Source organism: Dendropsophus ebraccatus, chromosome 12, assembly GCF_027789765.1.
Source record: "Dendropsophus ebraccatus isolate aDenEbr1 chromosome 12, aDenEbr1.pat, whole genome shotgun sequence".
Classification (NCBI taxonomy): Eukaryota; Metazoa; Chordata; class Amphibia; order Anura; family Hylidae; genus Dendropsophus; species Dendropsophus ebraccatus.
The window spans coordinates 43,818,086-43,826,592 of record NC_091465.1 but is presented as its reverse complement, the minus strand read 5'-3'; the positions used below and the strand labels follow the sequence as shown (position 1 = coordinate 43,826,592).

Here is an 8,507-nt window from a genome sequence, read left to right as displayed (position 1 = left end):
TACCTTAGGGTGCATTCACACAGGGAGATATATGACTGCATAGGGGGTCTTGTCTCCCCTCCACAATGCAGACACTGAAATGCAGCCATATTATGGTCATCAGATGCCGGCAAGTGACTGATCTCTGTACTATGACACTGTGTTATGTAGATTATGTCATTTAACATGATCAGAGATTTTATACGACTATTTTTAAACAGTTTTTTCCTTTTCTTTTTTTCCCTTTTTAGATGAAGAACCAGAAGTTTGGTTAGTATTTCTTTACTGTGAATGTACACTTGTGACTGACTTCCCACCATGATGGTAGTTTATTGTCAATGTCTATACCCACATGCCCACAGACATTTAATAGCCAACACATAAGAGGGGCGTCCTACTATCATACATCTGACCAGGATACATTGGGATCTATACCACAACTGTATGTAAAAGCACAGCTAACACCAAACACAGTGTAAATTCACCTTCATAGATACCAATCATTACTGTAGAATTGTTAAGGCTGCATTCACACCTACACAATTTTGCAAACCTTGCGGATGGAGAACGTAAGTAATGGATCCGTTCCCTGTCTGGTCTGACGTGTATTAATTGTATTCAGGTGTAAATGATTCCCTATAGTTGTGTTCTCACTGTCCTATCTGTTCCCTGGCTCACAGGACCATTGAAGACATCGAGTTGGACCTTCCGGATCGAGCGTAAGTACATTGTTGTAAAGTAATTAAGTAATTGGGGAGATTTATCTGATTCACATATGCTTTTTATGTGGCTTTTTTGCCTTAAAGAGGTACGCCAGAGAATTATTTATTTTCATTCACTTATTTTTCAAATCAACTGGTGCCAGAAAGTTATACAGATTTGTAAATTTGTCAAACTGGATGGAAAACACTACTTCCTGCAGGACATACAGCAGCTTATAAGTACTGGAAGACTTTTTTTCTTTTTTTTTTTTTTTTTTTTAATAGAAGTAATTTATAAATCTGTATAACTTTTTGGTACCAGCTGATTTGAAAACAATTTTTTTCTCCGGAGTACCTGAAAATATCATAACTTTCATTATTTTATGACATTACATGTATTTTCCATTTCCAAATCAGGTGTTTTATTACCAGCAATTTTTGGTTGAAAATTTTTCTAATGTGTCTCCCCTAACAAATCATATGATTCATAGATGATGTAATTCAACAGTTCCTCTGTTATTCGCACAATTTGTAACATCAAAAATACAAATATACAAATATACTATTACAACGCCACAAACATTTACATCTAAACAAATAACATCCCTAGAGCATGCTGCAATAGGAAGAAACACCACTGACCACATACACACCCAATCTGAGGAAAAACATTGCACAGAAAAAAGCACTGGTTGCACTTTATTTTTCCTATTACCTTTCAGTAAAAATCTAACACAACAAACAAATTCCCACTTAATATTTTAGATAAATCTCCCCCAATGTGCTGCCCCTGGATGAATGACTGTGACCTCTCATAATATGTAATACTCCTCTATTGTTCATGTTTTGTAATAGATGGAAGAAGGCAGTGAAGACGGCGCCGCGGGCATTCAGGTAACTATCTCACAACACATACAGTACTGTTGGCAAAGGGACATGAGAATAGTCTGGGACATGTGTCAATATTAATGGGGCTCTCTGCTGCCACCTCTGTCCATGTGAGGAACTGTCCAGAGCAGGAGAGGTTTTCTACAGGGATTTACTACTGCTATAGACAGTTCTTAAAGAGGTAGTGCGGCGGTAAAGAATTATTGACAGAATAACACACATTACAAAGTTATACAACTTTGTAATGTATGTTATGTCTGTGAATGGCCCCCTTCCCCGTGTCCCACCACCCCCACCCGTGTACCCGGAAGTGTGGTGCGCTATACATACCTGTCACGTGCCGACTCGTCTCCGATCTTCAGTCTGCGATGTAGTCTTCGGACGGCCGGGCCGAATCCCTCCGAGCTTCCTGAGTGCCGGCCGCCCTCTTCAGCGTCATCGGCTGCTCAGCCGCGATTGGCTGAGCATAACTGTCAATAATTCTTTACCGCCGCACTACCCCTTTAACATGGACAGCGGCTGCAGCAGAGAGTATTATGTCAGATCAGAAAGAATACACCACTTCCTGCAGGGCATACATCAAATTATAAATACTGGAAGAGTTTAGATTCTTTTATAAAAATAATTTTCAAATCTGTTTACCCTTTAAGGACCGTGCTAACTTTCGTTTTTGCGTTTTCGTTTTTTCCTCCATGTGCTTAAAAGGCCATAGCACTTGCATTTTACACCTACAGACCCACATGAGCCCTAATTTTTTGCGTCACTAATTGTACTTCGCAATGACAGGCTGAATTTTTCCATAAAATATGCTGCGAAACCAGAAAAAAATTATATGCACAGTGAAATTGAAAAAAAAAACGCAATTATTTTTTTATGGGGGGGCTTCATTTTTACGCCGTGTGTCCTATGGAAAAACTTAGTTGTTATATATGTTCCTCAAGTCATTACGCTTAAAACGATATGTAATATGTATAACTTTTATTGTATCTGATGGCCTGTAAAAAATTAAAACCATTGTTAACAAATATACGTTCCTTAAAATCGCTCTATTCCCAGGCTTATAGCGCTTTTATCCTTTGGTCTATGGGGCTGTGTCAGGTGTCATTTATTGCGCCATGATGTGATCTTTCTATCGGTACCTTGATTGCGCATATGCGACTTTTTGATCGCTTTATATTACATTTTTTCTGGATTTGATGCGACCAAAAATGCGCAATTTTGCACTTCGGGATTTTTTTGCGCTTACGCCGTTTACCGTGCGAGATCAGGAATGTGATTAATTAATAGTTCGGGCGACTACGCACGCGGCGATAGCAAACATGTTTATTTATTTATTTATTTATTTTTATTTGTAAAATGGGAAAAGGGGGGTGATTCAGACTTTTATTAGGGAGGGGATTTTTTATTAATTAAAAACACTTTTTTTTTACTTTCCCTTACAGTAATATGAAGCCCCCTGGGGGACTTTTATATACACAGAACTGATCTCCCATTGAGATCAATCCTGTGTATATAATAGAGCAATGATCCATCAGGTCGGTGCTCTATTATAATGGTCTGCTGCAGACCATCTGAATAGATTGCCGAGCCGGGATCAGCGTCATTCCGACGCTGAGCCCCGGCCGGGGGGGAGATCCCCCACTGGACACCAGGGAGAAGGGGCACAGCTGCTATTCAAATGCAGCTGTCAGCTTTGACAGCGGCATTTGAATAGTTAATTAGCCGGCCGCGGCGATCGGCCGCGCCGGCTAATACACGCGGTCCCTGGCTGCACTTAGCAACCGGGGACCGCGCGCTGCAGAGAGGGCTCACGCCGGGAGCCCTCTCTGTTTACTCTTAACGGCCGCATGACGGGTATACCCGTCATGCGTCGTTAAGAGGTTAACTTTATGACACCAGTTGATTAAAAAAAAATAAATAAATAAAATGTTAAAGGGTTAAAGATCATGTTACTGATATATCACAATAGATTACATTTTTTTGTAAGTTTTTAAAATTCCTAACAAATAATCCTAACCAAACATATATGTTCTATGTTACAGACCATTCAAGTTCCCACCTTCTGAATGGCGCCCCAGCCTGGAGACCATCTGGTAAGTATGAAGAAGCAGCACAGCTGAAAACATACAGACAATTCTCTGGAGACAAAACAGACATGGCCGCACTATACACACTACTAATACACGCACTCAGCACTATACACTACTAACACACGCACTCAGCACTATACACTACTAACACACGCACTAAGCACTATACACACTACTAACACACGCACTAAGCACTATACACTACTAACACACGCACTAAGCACTATACACACTACTAATACACGCACTAAGCACTATACACTACTAACACACGCACTAAGCACTATACACTACTAACACACGCACTCAGCACTATACACTACTAACACACGCACTAAGCACTATACACACTACTTATACACACTCTTAGCACTATACACTAATAACACACACACTAAGCACTATACACACTACTAATACAGGCACTCAGCACTATACACTACTAACACACGCACTAAGCACTATACACACTACTAATACACACTCTTAGCACTATACACTACTAACACACACACTAAGCACTATACACACTACTAATACACACTCTTAGCACTATACACTACTAACACACGCACTAAGCACTATACACACTACTAATACACACACTTAGCACTATACACTACTAACACACGCACTCAGCACTATACACTACTAACACACGCACTAAGCACTATACACACTACTAATACACACTCTTAGCACTATACACTACTAACACACGCACTAAGCACTATACACACTACTAATACACACACTTAGCACTATACACTACTAAGATCAGGAGTCAGTCACATTTTGATCATCTCATAAGCCCACACACCACCTCAAGGTTCCTGACACGTGTGGGTACCTAACTACAAAATGGTGCAGCCCCACACGACGACCAACGCAGCAACAACAACAACAGCGCTGGAGGGGTAGCGACCCAGTCGCCCAGCAGCCCCAGTGAGCCGGACATAGCCCACCCGGGCTCTGGGCCCGCCTGCTTCCCACCTTGTCGCCCCCCTCCCCCAATCTCTCATCAGGTGAGTGAAGCTTATGCCTGGCATTCACCACGGAAAAGGCAAGAATCTGCACCTGAAGTCCATTGCAATCTGTTCAGTGTTTTGTCCTAATAACTATATATTGCTATGAGCTGCTTTATGTTACATATACAGGGAAGTGGATGAAGAGGAGGAAGAGGAGGAGACCATCGTCGTCATCGCGCCTAGGTGAGCGATCAAAGCCTATAACTTTGTGTCTGCGTGGAATTGCTTTGTTTCTGTGCATAGAGAGAATCACTAAGAGGACAGGGGGCTCTACATTTCTTCATTTATTTGAAAGGCCAAAGAACTTGTACTTAAAATTTAATATTTCCAAATTTTTTAAAAATGATAGTGATGATTTTATGTTGGCTTTTGCCTAAAGCTCCTTAGGACACTGAAGAATGGAGAAATCTGATGTAAACAAGTTTTCCTAAACTAGTACACTTACACACGTGGTACATTATGGTCAGCACATACATACAAGCAAAAGCTTTGCTGTATAATATATATGTCTGACCATTGCTTGGTTATTTCTCCTTTCCAGAAGAAGCAGCAGCCGGAGAAGCCGTATACTATCCAGGTTAGTACAAGTGATAATGCATTTTCACGTCAATTATGACTATTATGGGATGAACAGCGCTCCAGCATTGTCACCCTTTTTTTACCCTTATTACTTGGGAACAATGCGATTCAGGTGCGGCCTAACAGAGTAGAAATCACACATTGGATGGCAGGACCCCCTTAGCACTTCCTAGGCATTACACCTAGAAAAGGATGGTCTTTTTTATGTTCTACTGTGTGATACACTGCTGAACTGAATAGTGAATTTGATCAATACATATAATATTACGAGTAACAAATATGAACCCAATAAAGACCTCATGTACGTGATACAGTCCAGTATAAAATAGGTTACATGGTACCAGCCATAGGCCATGTATGGACCCATCTCTTGTACCCAGCACAGCACTGCTTATACCTGAACCTGTGTATATAAAACAGCTGCCCTTTGCCCACTACCCGCTTCTACTTCCCACCCCCTAGGACATCTGTGACCCCTTCTATCCAGTGTAAGGTCTCTCCACCCGTCCCTATGTGTCACCAGAAGATATGTCTGATCTACGGAAAGTCTTAATGATTTCTCTTTCTCTTGTAGACTTCGTTCCCTATTCTGCTGCTGCTGTGAGATCAAGGACAACTAAAAAGTGAGTATCCATATTCTCACTGTTTTCCTGATTTTATGTAGTATGACTATGTTTATGTATTTATTATAGTTTCCTTATTTATAACAGTTTGTTTGGTATATCTCCTGTCTAGGTCACAGCATGAGGGGAGGACTTCATACCATCTGAGGTTCCTTGGAGAGGTGGCGCCAGTGACATCAAGAGGTAAAATGAGGCGCCTTGAACACCGGGAAGAATCATTTACCTCATATGGGTCAGGAGGAGGAAGTTACTCCCATAACACCTAGGAGTATGGAGGAGGCACCTATGAAGGGGTTATCCAGGGAGCTGAGAACGTAGGACCTTTCTTCTGTCTCCGGAGGCTCACCTCCAGTATTGGCTCGTCTCATCCCAATACCTTGCCAACAAGCATGAAGAAGGCAGACTGAATCAATGATGGGGCAGGTACAATGCTGCAATCGCCACATGCCGGCAAAACCAGTGGCGGCCAATGTGTACACAATATTACCAACTGCAACATTGTGTGCACACTGGCCACCGAGCGGGGCCTGGTTTTGCCCACATGCAGTGATTACAGCATAGTGCCATCCCGGATGTTTCAGTCCACCCCCTTCACGCCTGCTGAATTGGTGTCAGGATAAAATGTAACCAAACTGGAAGTGAGTCACCAGTTGGCACGGAGAGGTAAGACATTTTTACCTCCCCAGATGACCCCTTCAGAGTCTAGAGGCAAATAGGGTGCCCTTTACATCTGGAGGATCTATTTGCCTCGTAAGGGTCAGGAGGAGGCCCCCTTTAACATCATAAATAGGAGGAAGTTACTCCCATAACACCTAGGAGTATGGAGGAGGCACCTTTTAAGGGGTTATCCAGGGAGCTGAGAACGTAGGACCTTTCTTCTGTCTCCGGAGGCTCACCTCCAGTATTGGCTCGTCTCATCCCAATACCTTTCCAACAAGCATGAAGAAGGCAGACTGAATCAATGATGGGCAGGTACAATGCTGCAATCGCCACATGCCGGCAAAACCAGTGGCGGCCAATGTGTACACAATATTACCAACTGCAACATTGTGTGCACACTGGCCACCGAGCGGGGCCTGGTTTTGCCCACATGCAGTGATTACAGCATAGTGACGTCCCGGATGTTTCAGTCCACCCCCTTCACGCCTGCTGAATTGGTGTCAGGATAAAATGTAACCAAACTGGAAGTGAGCCACCTGTTGGCAAGGAGAGGTAAGACATTTTTACCTCCCCAGATAACCCCTTCAGAATCTAGAGGCAAATAGGGTGCCCTTTACATCTGGAGGATTATTTGCCTCGTATGGGGCAGGAGGAGGCCCCCTTTATCATCATAAATAGGAGGAATAGACTCCTATAAGAACTAGGAGTATGGAGGAGGCGCCCATAGAGGGGTTATCCAGGGAGCTGAGAAGGTAGAACCTTTCTTCTGTCTCCGGAGGCTCACCTCCAGTATTGGCTCATCTCATCCCAATAACTTTTCAACAAGCATGAAGAAGGCAGACTGAATCAGTGATGGGGCAGGTACTGTGCTGCAATCGCCACATGCAGGCAAAACCAGTGGCAGCCAATGTGTGCATAACATTGCAGATGTTGCAACATTGTGTGCACACTGGCCACCTATGGAGGCCTGGTTTCGCCCACATGCAGTGATTACAGCATAGTGCCCTCCCATCTGTTTCAGCCCACCCCTTCAAGCCTGTTGAATTGGTGTCAGGATACAATGTGACCAAACTGGAAGTGAGCCACCTGTTGGCCAGGAGAGGTAAAACCTTCTTGGCTCCCTAGATGACCCCTTTAAAATCTAGAGGCAAATAGGGTGCCCTTTACATCTGGGGGATTATTTGCCTCAAATGGGGCAGGAGGAGGCCCCCTTTACCATCATCATAAATAGGAGGAATAGACTCCCATAACAGCTAGGAGTATGGAGGAGGCGCCCATAGAGGGGTTATCCAGGTCGCTGAGAAGGTAGGACCTTTCTTCTGTCCACGGAGGCTCACCTCCTGTATTGGCTCATCTCATCCCAACATCTTTCCAACTAGCATGAAGAGGTTGAGCTGAATTACTGGTGGGGCAGGTACTATGTTGCAGTCGCCACATGCAGGCAAAACCAGTGGCGGCCAATGTGTGGATAACATTGCAGATATTACAACATTGTGCGCACACTGGCCACCTATGGAGGCCTGGTTTCGCCCACATGCAGTGATTACAACATAGTGCCGCCCCATCCCTTTCAGCCCACCCCCTTCAAGCCTGCTGAATTGGTGTCAGGATAAAATGTGACCAAACTGGAAGTGAGCCACCTGTTGGCAAGGAGAGGTAAAACCTTCTTGCCTCCCTAGATGACCCCTTTAAAATCTAGAGGCAAATAGGGTGCCCTTTACATCTGGATGATTTATTTGCCTCATATAGGGCAGGAGGAGAGGCGGGCCTGGGCTGGGAAGGGTGCCGGGAGGGTCCGTTTTAGGGTGCTGGGTCGGGCCTGGGCTGGAAAGAAGAGGAGAAGAAGAAGAGGAGAAATAGAAGAAGAGAAGGAAGAGGAAGAAGAAGACTGGGGCGAGCCTGCGCTAGGAAGGGTGCCAGGAGGGTCTGCGTTAGCAAAGGACAGGTAAATTAAGGGTT

At 43.8% G+C, this 8,507-nt stretch overlaps 1 long non-coding RNA gene across 1 annotated transcript; it reads left to right on the top strand.

The window, feature by feature from the left end:
* Nucleotides 1-229: 229 nt before the first annotated feature.
* LOC138770071 (uncharacterized) lies at nt 230-4,869 on the top strand. The gene is made up of 5 exons (XR_011359388.1): nt 230-249; nt 660-698; nt 1,536-1,574; nt 3,611-3,661; nt 4,816-4,869. It is a non-coding gene; the product is annotated as an uncharacterized lncRNA (long non-coding RNA).
* The last annotated feature ends 3,638 nt before the right edge of the window (nt 4,870-8,507 follow it).